The 13112-nt window shown below is 37.9% G+C and overlaps 1 pseudogene; it reads right to left on the bottom strand.

The window, feature by feature from the left end:
* Positions 1-12246, bottom strand: part of LOC110936024 — a 98071-nt pseudogene extending 85825 nt beyond the window's left edge.
* Positions 12247-13112: the final 866 nt, after the last annotated feature.

A 13112-nucleotide genomic window follows, 5' to 3' on the forward strand; every position in this document is an offset into this window, starting at 1 on the left:
TTATGTGTCCCTACGTATTAGTAAGAAGCTTAAGCGTCCGCTTTCGTTACTAAGTTCTCCTCATATCGTCGAGTTAGCTAATGGTAGAAATATCGAGGCCTCACATGTTATCAAAGGCTGCAAACTGGAGTTGTCTGGTCAGACATTTAGTATCGATCTTTTCCCTGTTACACTTGGAAGCTTCGACGTCGTTATCGGCATGGATTAGTTATCCAAACATCGCGCTGAGATCCTCTGTCAAGAGAAAGCAGTCCGTATTCCCCGCCGTTCTGGCAAACCCCTTATTGTACAAGGTGGCAAAGGCGGAGAAATCTCCGGCGTTATCTCGTTCTTGAAAGCCCAGAAGTGTTTACGAAAAGGGCACACCGCTATCTTAGCACTTGTCACCAACACACAGGAAAAGGAAAAGAGGATTGAAGACTTTCCAGTAGTGCGTGACTACCCCGAGGTATTTCCTGAAGAATTACCTGGACTCCCTCCCCACCGTCAGGTTGAATTCCAAATCGAGCTAGCTCCCGGAGCAGCGCCCATAGCTCGTGCGCCTTATCGACTAGCCCCTGCAGAATTGAAGGAACTCTCTACTCAACTACAGGAACTATTGGATAAAGGGTTTATCCGCCCTAGTTCATCACCCTGGGGAGCACCGGTACTCTTTGTTAAGAAGAAGGATGGCACGTTCCGAATGTGCATTGACTATCGTGAACTGAACAAGGTTACCATCAAGAATCGTTACCCTCTCCCGCGAATCGACGACCTATTCGATCAGTTGCAAGGATCGAGATACTATTCTAAGATTGACCTGCGATCGGGCTATCATCAGCTAAGGGTCCGTAATGAAGACATCTCCAAAACTGCATTCAGAACTCGTTATGGTCATTATGAATTCCTTGTTATGCCCTTTGGAATGACCAACGCGCCCGCAGTATTCATGGATCTCATGAACCGAGTGTGCAAACCTTACCTCGACAAATTCGTGATCGTGTTTATCGACGACATCCTGATCTACTCGAAAAGTCAAGAAGAGCACGAACAGCACCTACGCCCTATCCTCGAACTCCTTCGCAAAGAGCAACTGTATGCCAAGTTCTCGAAATGCGACTTCTGGCTTCGAGAAGTCCATTTCCTTCGGCACGTGGTTAACAAGGATGGAATTCACGTCGACCCGGCTAAGATCGACTCTATAAAGAATTGGCCTACCCCTAAGACTCCGACCGAAGTCCGCCAATTCTTAGGACTAGCGGGATACTATCGAAGATTTATCATGGGATTTTCAAAGATCGCTCAGCCTCTCACGGCTCTTACTCAGAAGGGTATGGTTTATAAATGGGGTGAAGCTCAGGAAACCGCATTTCAGAAACTAAAGGATAACCTCTGTAGTGCTCCTATTCTCTCGCTGCCTGAAGGAACTGACGACTTTGTGGTTTACTGCGATGCATCCATCCATGGGCTCGGTTGTGTGTTAATGCAACGCGACAAAGTTATTGCTTACGCCTCTCGACAACTTAAGACGCACGAAAGGAACTACACTACGCACGACTTGGAACTAGGAGCAGTGATCTTTGCGCTTAAGATATGGAGACATTACCTGTACGGTACCAAGTGCACCATTTACACCGATCACAGGAGTCTCGAGCATATCTTCAAGCAAAAGGAATTAAACATGCGACAACGTCGATGGGTCGAACTCCTGAATGATTATGAATGCGCCATCAAGTACCATCCGGGCAAGGCCAATGTCGTGGCAGACGCCCTCAGCCGAAAAGATACTACGCCCAAGCGCGTGCGAGCATTACAACTTACCATCCAGTCTAATCTCCCTACCCAGATTCGAAATGCTCAGATTGAAGCTCTGAAACCGGAAAACGTCAGGGCTGAATCCCTGCGAGGATCGAGACAACGACTAGAGCAAAAAGAAGACGGCGCATACTATGTGGCAGGGCGCATTTGGGTCCCACTTTACGGAGATCTACGAGAGCTTGTGATGGACGAAGCCCATAAGTCCCGTTATTCAGTACATCCTGGTTCCGATAAGATGTACTACGACTTAAGGATCACTTACTGGTGGCCTGGCATGAAGGCCCACATAGCAGCATACGTTAGCAAATGTTTGACCTGCGCAAGAGTCAAGACTGAGTATCAGAAACCAGCAGGCCTACTCCAGCAACCCGAAATCTCGAAGTGGAAATGGGAGCAAATTTCCATGGATTTTGTTACGGGGTTACCTAGATCCCAACGCGGGAATGATACTATTTGGGTGATAGTAGATCGATTGACTAAGTCTGCACACTTTCTGGCCATTAAGGAAACGGACAAGTTTTCTACCTTGGCAGAAATCTATTTAAAGGAAGTAGTCTCGAGGCACGGGGTGCCAACTTCCATTATTTCCGACCGAGACGCTCGTTTTACTTCCGAGTTGTGGCAAGCTATGCACAAATCCTTTGGCTCACGTTTGGACATGAGCACCGCTTACCACCCACAAACGGATGGGCAGTCTGAACGCACCATCCAAACCCTGGAAGACATGCTTAGGGCATGTGTGATCGACTTTGGCAAGAACTGGGAGAAGCATCTACCGCTAGTAGAATTCTCCTACAACAACAGCTACCACACTAGCATTCAGACGGCACCTTTTGAGGCATTATACGGTCGTAAATGCCGATCACCTCTTTGCTGGGCGGAAGTCGGTGACAGTCAACTCACAGGCCCAGAACTGGTGGTAGACACAACGGAAAAGATTGCCCAGATCAGGCAACGCATGGCGGCAGCTCGTGACCGTCAGAAAAGCTACGCTGATAAGCGTAGGAAACTGCTAGAATTCCAGGTCGGGGACCGGGTTCTACTTAAAGTTTCACCCTGGAAGGGTGTGGTTCGTTTCGGTAAACGGGGCAAGCTGAATCCGCGATATGTTGGGCCATTCGAAATTACCGAGAAAATCGGTAAGGTTGCTTATAGATTGAACTTGCCTGCAGAACTGAGTGCAGTGCACAATGTCTTTCACGTGTCTAATCTGAAGAAGTGTCTGTCAGATGAAACACTCATAATTCCTTTCAAGGAACTCACTATTGATGAACAGCTACACTTCACTGAGGAACCGATTGAGATCACAGATCGAGAGATCAAAACCCTCAAACGTAGCCAGATACCTCTCGTGCGAGTTCGTTGGAACTCACGACGTGGCCCAGAGTTTACCTGGGAGCGGGAAGACCAGATGAAGTCCAAGTATCCCCAGTTGTTCCCAAACGAAAACCCCAGCACTGAAGCTACAACCGAATTTCGGGACGAAATTCCAAACTAACGGGGGGATGATGTGATACCCCGCTGAAACACTCTAGCTTGACAGTGGCTTGACAGTGGCTGCTTTAACTTTCGGGACGAAAGTTCTTAAAACTTGGGGATAATGTGACACTCTAGGTTTTTCCGAACGATCACCTTGTAATATTTTTGTGTATATATACGTTATTAAATGAAAACGTGATCTTTGTGCATGATATGTGTTGTGTATGTATTATATATATAAGTATACGCGTATAAACTAGTGAGTCGAGACCATGACTCGCAACCACTCGGTTGCGAGTGGGCCACTCGGTCTCGAGTGGGCCTCTTGAGCCGAAACCGTTTGGGCCGAAACCCCCAAGCCCAACTCGAGATCCCTTGTATAAATCCCAACCTCCCCTCATTCTTCATTCTTTAGTTACCACACATACACTCCTCTCTCTCCCACTAGAAACCCTCAACAACACCACTTTCTCTCCCAACTTTCGGTTCAAGCTCAAGGATCTCGGACAAGAAACTCGGTCAAGACCATCATCACTCGGACACTTCATCTCCTCGGTTTCTTCCTTCTATTCGGTGCCTTTTTCACATACCGGTTAGTTTTAAGATTTACTAAATGTTATATGAACTATGATGCCTACTTTGAATGCTAGAAAGATGAGGGTTAGAAATGTTATGCATAATCTTTGAATTGATTTGTGGGTTTAATGATGTGTGTAAATCATTATGTGATAACATTTGATAACATGATTCAAAATGGCTAAAGAATGATATTTTAGGAATGATAAATCAACCAAATTCATGTTTGATGTTACAAAAGTATGTTTCTCTTGTTTTCTTGCATAATGATCTTGTTAAAACATGTGTTGGGACTCATAAAATGCATGTTTATAATTACTTTATGTTAAGATGAAAACCCTAGAAATCTATGAACTTGTGATGAACTTGTTGAATATGGTTTGAAGATTTCAAAAAAAGCAATGTTTGATCTACTTTTTACTAATGGTCAGATTAGGAAAAATGTTAGTGAAACCTTATTGGCTATTACTTGATTTGGGCCTGATTACATAGTACAAATTGGACTGATGTATCTGAATCTACACGTGAACATGAAAAGGACAGCATTACGACTCGCAACCACACAGTTGCGACTCGCAACCACAGCGTGATAACTCGAAACCACAACGGTTGCGACTCGCAACCATAGCGTGACAACTCGAAACTGCAACGGTTGCGACTCGAGACTACGACGGTTGCGATTCGCAACCATAGCGTGACAACTCGAGACCACGCGGTTGTGACTCGCAACCACAGCATGACAAGCCGAGACCTCCTGGTTGCGACTCGAGACCACCTGGTTGCGACTGGGCTGTCCACTTTGGTTATTGGGCCATAATGTGTTTAATATGGGCTACCTGTTGACTGATCTACGTGTTACTGTTTGAGTGTGTAAATGTTAAGGCCGGCCCAATAACCCACTGTCTGATTGCATGCGTGATACGTGTTAGTTATGTGTAAGTTTTTACGTGAATGCTTGTATACCAAACCTGACCTATACCGGTAACCATGTTAGGACGTGGTGACCAACGTGTTTGACAAGTAACCTAATCTGCCGAGCAACCCAAGGTGAGTTCACACACTAAAAGCATGCGTCCCGCGGAGGGACACGGACCAACAACCAAACTTTGGGAAAACACTTTTGACCCATTACTCCGGGGGAAAACAGAGTGGGTAATTACTATCTCCGGGGGAGATACGTTTGGATATTATTTATAAATCACAACTAGCCATGCTAAACGAAACTCTATCACTTTAAGTACCTGCTTACAGTACCGATTAATCGCCGGGGGCGAACGGGTTATTAGTTGATAGCGCTATTAGGTTTGACAACCTCACACCGTGACCGGGGGGATCGGGCGTGAACTAGTAGACCTTGCTACATGGTCAATGACGATAGACATTGACTCGGGGCACGATAACATTCCGTCAACAGTTTCGGTATCTACAGTTTAGTGAGCTTACAGATGGGGTAGCTCCCCACAACGTGATTATAAATGCTTTATCTAAACAACTTAAGTTTTTGGTAAACTAAAACTGGACAACTAGTGAACTCACTCAGCATTATTGTTGACCCCTTACTGCATGCTTTGCAGGTAACCCGTGACTCAGGAGCTGCTGCTTGGGGATGTGTAGTGTTCGTCAAAACCCGTGTGTTGGGTTTAACTATCTTGAACTAAGAACTATCTTTAAAACTATTTGGTTTATGCTTCCGCTGTTTTGTTAAACTAATTATCGAACTTAAACTGCAATGTTGCTAACTACTTTGAATAGTAATTATTTCTACTATTAAATCAATGCTCAGTATGATTAGTGGCTGGATCCTGGTCAGTCACGCCTCCAAGCGGTGATGTTCCGCATGTGGATTTTGGGGGTGTGACAAGTTAATTTTTGTAACAGGGGACCATTGGAGGAAAAATAAGTGAAAGGTTGGACTGGCAGGGGAAATATTCAAAGGTGGGACTACCAATGACCAATGACGTCTAGTAGGGATTATTACATGCCAATTTCTCTAATAAAAATATACATATTTAAAAAAAATTCGTATATTGCATGTGTTGAATAAGATATTATGTCATATGTTAACACAAATAGTCATCAAGATTTATCTTTTAAAAACGAACATTGATATACTATTTACGTATTATAACATTTAACTTTGTTTTTTTTATTTTGCATAAATGTAATTTTACATAATAAACAATTAAAAAGATATATCTTTAAAAAAACTTGTATATTGCACGTGTTGAATAAAATATAATGTCATATGTTAACACATACAGTCGTCAATATTTATATCTTTTTAAAGATGAACTTTGATGTACTATTTACTTATTATAACATTTTACTTTGTTTTTTTATTTATTATTATGTTAAAAACGCATGTATTACATGGGGTTGAATCCCGTTTTTATTATAATATTTTAGTTAGTTTATGTAACTTTATGCTTATTTATTTATTTCATTCGTAAAACACTCGTCTTAAATTTGTATTCAACAAAGTTTACGGAAACTTTGATTCCTAATTTACCATAATTTCAATCACCTAAATTCAAAGTATATGTATCTACTCATAATAAAAACAAATGTTTATGTTTATCTATATTTTTGTTTAAAATTATTTAAAAAAACAAATATTTATTCTTATCTATTTTCTTGCTTAAAATTATTATTATTTATTATGTCATAATAAAAATAATTGTTTATATTTTTATCAAGTATCTAATTATTTGTTTAAAATTAAAAATTTTATTATTATTATTATTATTATTATTTTTATTATTATTATTTAATATGATCATGATAAAAACAAACGTTTACCCTTATCTAAATATTTATCCTTATCTAATTTTTTTAAATTATTATTATTTGATATAAGAGATAGATAGAAAAATAAGATGAGAAAGCAACAGAAAGTGATATGTATCAAAAAAGAATTTCATTTGTTAGTATGGATCAGGATATAGTAGGAAGTTTATTTTGGTATGAAGGTTATGAAGTAATCTTGACCATTTATTTAAATAATCAATGACTACGATTAAATTGGTGAAATTGAACAAAAAAGGCGTGTGAATTAGTTTGAGGGCATCCTAGTCCATCCAAGTCAATAGTTTCTCTCTCCTTCAATTCCCCATCTTTTTTAAAATGTTAATAACTCTTTTCATACGACAATAATTTATCATAAAAATTGCACCATAAAAACGAGCATTTTTTATCTTTAAAACGAGCACATTATTGCTATACTTTTGATTTTTTTTCAAAAACCCAGATACGTAAAACACAATGGATAGAACAACACACTATAACCCATGTTCTAAAACGCAATCGGGTTTCCTATGGTGGTGTTTATATTTTAATTTGGTCATGCCTCTATTCTAACATTATCATGTTTATGTTTTAGCATGATCATGTTCTTTGCACTCAAATTCTGAAAACGTACACTCTAAGTCTAAAACGCAATGGGTTTCACTTGGTGATGTTTCTTTTTTAACATGGTCATGCCTTTGTTTTAACATAGTCATGTTTCTGTTTTAATATGGCCATATCTTTGTTTTAACACACTCTTTCCTCTGTTCTAACATTCAGGTTCTAAAACGTAATGGGTTTCACATGGCGATATTTCTCTTTTAACATGGCCATGCCTTTGTTTTAACATGGTCATGTTTCTGTTTTAACATGGCCATGCCTTTGTTTTAACATGGTCATGCCTCTGTTCCAACATCCAGGTTCTAAAACGTAATGGGTTTCACATGGTGATGTTTATTTTTTAACATGGCCATGCCTTTGTTTTAACATGGTCGTGTTTCTCTTTTGACATGGCCATGCCTTTGTTTTAACATGGTCTCTGTTCCAACATCCAGGTTCTAAAACGCAATGGGTTTTAACATGGTCATGTTTTTGTTCCAACTTGATATGCTTCCCTTTTAACATGATCATGTTCTTTAATTTTCTTTTACACTCTAGTTTGAAAATGCAATGAAACCCAAAATCAAGATATTACACTACAGATTCTAAAAAGCAATGGAGTTTAACATAGCCATGTTTATGTTTTAACATGTTCATGCTTTTGTTCCAACATGACCATGCTTCTGTTTTAGCATGATCATGTTCTTTGCACTACATGTTGTAAAACACAATGAAACACAAAATCAATATTTTTCACTGTAGGTTTTAAAAAAAGAGTTTTAACATTGCCATGTTTATGTTTTAACATGGTCATGCTTTTGTTCCATATGACCATGCTTCTATGTTAGCATGATCATGCTCTTTGCTTGTAAAACGCAATGAAATCAAAAATCAATATTTTGCACTGTAGGTTCTAGGTTTTAAAAAGCAATGGAGTTTTAACATGATCATGTTGTTGTTCCAACATGACCATGCTTCAATTTTAGCATGATCATGTTCTTTACACTCCAGGTTGTAAGACGCAATGAAACCTAAAATCAATATTTTGCACCGCGGGTTCTAAAAAGCAATGAAGTTTTAACATAAGTTCTAAAAAGCAATGTAGTTTTATCATGGATATGCCTTAGTTCCAACATGATTATGCATCTGTCTTAATCATGATCATGTTCTTTGCACTGCAGGTTCTAAAACGTAATGGGTTTTAATGTTGTTATGCATTTGTCCCAACATGATCATGCTTCTATTTTAGCATGGTCATGCCTCTGCTTTATCATCCAAAAGAACAAAAATGAAAAGAACTCTAATGAAAACATAATGAGGTGAAAAACGCAATTGAGGTTTGATAACCTAAAACACAATGAAAATAAAAAATAACACAACTTACAAAAGAACTCTGATTAACAACAGTGGACGGAGAAAGAACTCCGATTAACAATAGTGGACGGAGAAACAACTCCGATACACCGTAGGGAAACTTGTTACGATGGCGGTGGGTGGTGGAGTGGTGGCGGTGGAATGGTGGTTTCAGATCTGAAAAAACCCAACAGGTGGTTGAAGGTGGTGGTGGTGCTTTCAGATCTAGTTTCCTGCAAGATGGTGGCGATCGTAGGTGGTAGTGGAGGTGGTGGTGTTGGTTATGATGTGGTAGTTTATGGTTTTGATAATGATGGATTTGAGTATACGGGGAAGAGAAATGAATTGCATATGCTTGGTTTTTTTGAAGATGGTGAGTTTTGACTAAAATGTCTCTTCTTATGTTTTTCATCTTTGTCACATGTAATCCTCTTATTGCTTCCTATCTTTCTTACCAAAACTAAACTTACTATTTGATCTTTCCCCTGATTAGTATAGGAAGATTATAGAATTTTTCTTGGAATTCTGCAAAATCCTAAAAATATGATTATCTTCATATTATATTTAAATCTTTCCAAAATTATATAACTTTATTTTATGAAATTTATATAATTTTATTTTTTAATTTTATTAATTTTCTACTTTTTTTACATTTTCTGCTTTCCCTCTAAACTTTTTAGTTGATTTACTTTTCACTCTAAATCTAATTCTAATAAATGATTTTAAAGAACGACACATGTCATTCTCTCCTTTAATTTAATAATAATATTCATTAAATATTACTGATATAATAATTAGTTCTACAATAAATCTAATAGGTATCTAATTATTAAAGTATATAAATTATTTATGCTACCGGTATTATTCTTCAATATTTCAAAATATCTGAATATTTGAATAACAGAGCCACATAATGTAAATGATGGCCTACTTTCATTGCTTCCTGACAAAAAAAAAAAAAAAAAGAATACATAAGCTATGTAAATTGTTGTATATATAAAAATAATTAACTTTTGTAAATTTATATAGACATTGTAAAGTTACATGATTTTTATCTTTAACTCCGTGTAATACACGGGTTTATAATCTAATTTAATAATAGCATACTAATATAAAAAGAGGAAACCAACTAAACTATTAGTAATTATAAAGAAAGATACAAGTAATTTCATCTTATATCTAACTTATAATAAAAGACTCCAAATAATGTCACATGTCATTCTCTTTTTCAATCTTATAAATTTTATTTATATTTGTTTAATAAATTTATTTTAATATTAATATTAATCAATAACCAATATATAGATAACACTCATTTTTATCTTTATCTAAAACTAATAAATGACTTCAATTTTGCAATTAATACCCTTTGTTTTTTTTTTTTTACTTTTTAACCCAAAGTTTTTCATCTTTTGCAATTTAATCCCAACTCTTTTTTAATTTCAATTTTGGTCCACCATGCTTTTCATTTTCCCAAGTTTTTCGTTTCGTTCTAAATTTTGTGAGTTAACGCACCGCAACGTGCGTGTGGGGTTCAACATTTTTTCGTATATCTTTTTCCCGTTTGACTGGCTCATCGCGTCACATCTATTTTTCTGCGTTTGACAAGTTCGTCCAACACGCGGGTCCTGGATGGACTTAGTTATTTTTCTATGTTTTTACGTTTCGGTTTAATTTCTCAGCAACGAGTGTGCGTGATTCAAAGATTTTACGTCTTCTTTTCGTTCGCCGTTATTTTTTCCCGTTTTTATTTATTTTGTATTTACGAGCTTTTCCGGTGTTGGTGGTCGCTGACAATGGTATAGGATTGCTACTACTTAACACAGTTTTATGACAACCGCTGCAACGCAGGGGCTTAATACTAGTGTTAAGAATATAAGAAAAAGTTCACATGATATGAAAATGAGAGTTGTAAGAGATACTTAAAAGGCATTTAAGAATATTTAACAGCACGGTTTTTTTTTTTTTTGAACGGCCAACAAACTTAATTCCGAGTACTCTTGGGGCACCCACTGGACAAACGGAGTACTCCGAGAGTAACCCGAGTCCACCACCAATTCCGGGGAAAACCCGGTAACCCACCCGCCCGTAGGCACGACAGTGAAATTACCGGTAAAACCCGTTTGGCTCAAGGATCCAACCCAGGTTTCCCTGGGTCTCCTATCATTGCCCACCAATGCCTCACTCTGCACCAAGTGAGAGTCGAACTTGCATCTCTCAAGAGAAATACAAGCCCTCCACCACTTGATCTAGAGATCATTGGCATTTAACAACACGGTTTAACCATTAGTCTACTAGTGAAACTTTGTGCAGTATACTTTACATTTTCTACAAAGTCTTTAATGTTGTCACTTAATTGAAGTATATAACTATTTAGCATAAATTGTTGTGGCCTAAAAGTCATTCAATCATTATTAAGTAATCAATTACTAATCGCCATCAAACAATAATAGAGAATTGGCTATCGTCTGCTGACTTTTTCGTCAGAAACCGTAGCTGAAATGGGTTAACGATGGGGATCTTTGATGATACTCTGAGGAAAATATGTCCGTGGATGATTTTGTTTTCCGACGGGTTACCGACAGTTTTTAATGTTTTCTTTGCAAAAAAATTTCCGACGCATAAACTTATTTTAATTTTTTTTAAAGGATTTTGTTTAAAATCCTTGATAATTATTGACAGATTTTTAACCACGGTCAATGATAAAAAATTGTTTAGTAGTAGAAGAGAATCTTACCAACACAAAGCTTCGGATCATTTTATCAGTGTAGTACTCGGGATCTGATTCTTGTAGTGATAACAACACTTCAATCATGGTCTTCTTCTTTTTATTATTATTATTTTTCTCCTCATTCACTTGCTTTTCTCTAAGTTGCTCTATCAACCCTTGGAAAAACACATCCTTCTTCTCCCTCAATAAAAGTAATTTCTTCTCCAATCATTCACTCCAAACCAACTCAAAATTGGCAAGTAATCCCCCAAATTCGAAGCACCCGCAAGCGAAAACGCCTCGTCTAGTATCTTCCTAAATCTTCTCCCTTCCTCCTCCACCTCAACAATATCGCCACCAAAGTACCGCTTCCCGGATATCATCCTCATCATGATATTAAGCGTAAGCTCATAGAAAGCCGACTTCATATTAACCGGAGAAGAATTCGACAACAACTTACGAATCAGTAGCAAGCCTTCATCAGCCCGAATGTCTTGGAACTCATTGAGACGCTGAGTAGATAGAATCTCAGTTGATGCAATGCGACGAAGGTTGCGCCAATGATCTCCATAGGGAGCCCAAACTAGGCTCGTGAAGTTGTCACCCAGGATCTTGCCAAAGACTAAATTAGGCCGGTTGGCAAAGACTATGTCATTCTTTGTGAAACATTCTTCAGCAATAGAAGGGGATGAGACCAAGAGTACACGGCGTGAGCCGAACCTAAGAAGGATGATCGGACCATGTTTAGCAGATATCCTGGCGAAGGTTCGATAGATTGGGGCCTTTAGAAGGTAGAGGTGACCGATTATGGGTAGCGTTGGGAAGATGGTTGGCGGGAGATTGGAAACTTTCCAATGAATGTGGGTTGTGAAGAGATATGAAACTACAAGTAACAAGAGGGATACGTAGATATGAAGAATTTCCATTTTTTGTGATTCTTTCTTACATGAATTTGGTATGGTTTAAATAAGGATTGGTCTTACTTTATAACGTAAAAGCTTAAAACACACTACCTAAGTTCTATTGATTTGTAGAAACTATATTTCTTCATAGTCATACAAATTATTATTATTATTACTATATTATTACTACTATATATGACTATGTATTAATAAACTAATTGAAATGAATAGTGATTTCAATATTATAATAATATATAGTTTTTTTAATACTTTTATTATTTTAATATTAAACTAGAATTGAGACCCGCCGCTATGCGGCGGGGATTCTTTAGTTATGACTAAGTCGATCTAGGACCCGTACGTTATGTTAAACCTGTCAAACGGGGAAAAATAGAGAATATAAAAACATTGACCCACACACGCACGTTGTGTCATGTTAACTCGCAAAATTTAGAACAAAACATAAAAAAAGTTAAACCAAAGACGCACGTTGCGATGTGTTAAGTCACAAATTTAGAACCAACCATAAAGCGAAAAATTTGCGGAAAATGAAAACTATAAAGGACCAAAGTTGAAAGTAAAAAATTGTGATAATAGATTGCAAAAGATAAAAAGTTTTGGGTTAAAAGTAAAAAAAAACAAATAGTTTTGGGTTAAAAGTAATTTATGAAATATACTTTTGGCTGAAAAGTAAAAAAAATTCAATTTTTTTTTGGAAACCCCCAAAGCCAAGGTTACGACAACCATATGCATAACTATTTTTTCTTTGAAAAACCCCCAAAGCACACGTCGCGTTGCGGCGGGGCGTAAAACGGTGTCAAATAGTACTAATGCCACACAACCGTTATTGACCACCAACACTGACTCGACCTAGGATCTGCGTGTTGCAACAAACCTGTCAAACATGAAAA

Source organism: Helianthus annuus, chromosome 4, assembly GCF_002127325.2.
Source record: "Helianthus annuus cultivar XRQ/B chromosome 4, HanXRQr2.0-SUNRISE, whole genome shotgun sequence".
Classification (NCBI taxonomy): domain Eukaryota; kingdom Viridiplantae; phylum Streptophyta; class Magnoliopsida; order Asterales; family Asteraceae; genus Helianthus; species Helianthus annuus.